The 1,811-nt window shown below is 41.5% G+C and overlaps 1 protein-coding gene across 1 annotated transcript in view; it reads left to right on the forward strand.

Moving 5' to 3' along the window:
* The window catches only part of Lama4 (laminin subunit alpha 4), a 145,339-nt gene that overhangs the window by 35,673 nt on the left and 107,855 nt on the right, over positions 1–1,811 (forward strand). The window lies entirely within an intron of this gene.

Here is a 1,811-nt window from a genome sequence, read left to right on the forward strand (position 1 = left end):
TCTCTCTCTCTCTCTCTCTCTCTCTCTCTCTCTCTCTCCCTAGTCACTCTCTGTCTCTGCAACTCTTAGCTCCACCTCCCTTCTCCCTGTCCAATCACAGGCCTCCTGCTGCACTAATATTTTAATGTAATTGGACAGGGAAAATCCTGCCACACTGCGTCATAGTAAAAACATGTATGTTGTCACGAGGTTAAAAACCATGTGAAATCAAATGTTCTAAGTTAAGTCCTTTATGTGGCAGTTTTAGTATCTTTCTGTTCCCTCTTGGATTGGAGAGAACAAGGGAATGAATGTCTTACCATCTACTACAAACTCACATAGTAAATTACGTGGTCTCCCTCAGCCTACTTTCTCTCATTTGGGTAAAATTTCTTTGACTTCACATCATGAACACATGTCATTATTATCTTTTGAACTGTCTTCAAGTGAACATATTAAATTTTAGTTTTAGGGGCCAGATTGGCAGTTTTATGCTGTAAATTACTTGTTTTTATTTTCAGAGAAAAGAAAACAATAGGAAATGGGTTCACATAACTGTCAAAGGGACTCCAGCCAGATAGAGTTAAAACTGTCCTGGTATCCAAGAGAGTTCAAACTACACTTGGTCAATGTGGGATGTTTTGCGAAATGTTCTCTATAAGTCTGTGGAAACAATCTAGATCAATGGTTCCTAACCTTCCTAACACTGTGACCCTTCAATACAGCTCCTCATGTGGTGACCACACTACCACCACCACAAAAATATTATTATTTGGTACTTTACAACTGTAATTTGGTTACTGGTATGAGTCATAATATAATATCTGTGTTTTCCCTTGGTCTTTGGTGATCCCTGTGAAAGGGTCAGTTGACTCTCACAGGAATGGAGACCCACAGGTTGAGGATGGTTGATTTTGATGCTTGTCTGGAACTCTGCAGTAGTCAGTCTGCCTTCAGGCCTGTGATGCCACTTTGCCCAGCACCACTGAGACATCCCAGAAAATCAAGAACTCTAAGTCTATAAGCCTGGTCACAAGTCACAGTGTTCCTCCACTGGAGGCACTTGTGACACCAGGGAAGAGCAGGGTGGGCAAGCTCATTGTCGTGTAGGTCAACTGATGCACTGCCTGATGGTTTCAAATTCCCACAAGTCACTTTGAGGTTCATCACCCAAACGAAGAAAAATAATGTATTTTCACAAATTATGAAAATCTATGAAGTCTGTGATCAGAACCCACACAGGCTTGGACTAACGTAAGACCTCATTAACTTCCTTACTAGGACCTCTGCAGTGTCCCAGCCTGAATACATGGAGGGCTTTTTGCTTATTTGTTCTCAGTATCATTGTTTCTGTAATTGTGTGTGTGTGTGTGTGTGTGTGTGTGTTGGGGAAGGGCACACATGACATGGCACATATATGGAAGTTAGAGGACAAATTTGTGGAGTCATTTTTTTTTTCTTCTACCTTTACTTGAGTTGTAGGTTCTGGGGAATTCAACTCCAGTCACCAGGCTTTCATGGCAAGCACTTTCACCCACTGAGCATCCTGCCTGCCCCAGTACAGCTCACACTTATGAAAGGCACACCTCTAAGCTGTTATATCATAGTCCATCATTCAGGAACTATTATAGGGGGCATAATACAATTTCTCACCTTGAAAAAAACCCAGTCATATCTAATTTTGTTTTGCATTGTTTGGATTGGAAAAAATAGAGAATTCTGTTTGTCTCCCTTGGTCTCTCTCTTCTGTTTCTCTCTATCTCTGTTTCTCTCTGTGTGTGTCTACTTCTCTCTCTCTCTCTCTCTCTCTCTCTCTCTCTCTCTCTCTCTCT

This window comes from Mus pahari, chromosome 9 (assembly GCF_900095145.1).
Source record: "Mus pahari chromosome 9, PAHARI_EIJ_v1.1, whole genome shotgun sequence".
Classification (NCBI taxonomy): domain Eukaryota; kingdom Metazoa; phylum Chordata; class Mammalia; order Rodentia; family Muridae; genus Mus; species Mus pahari.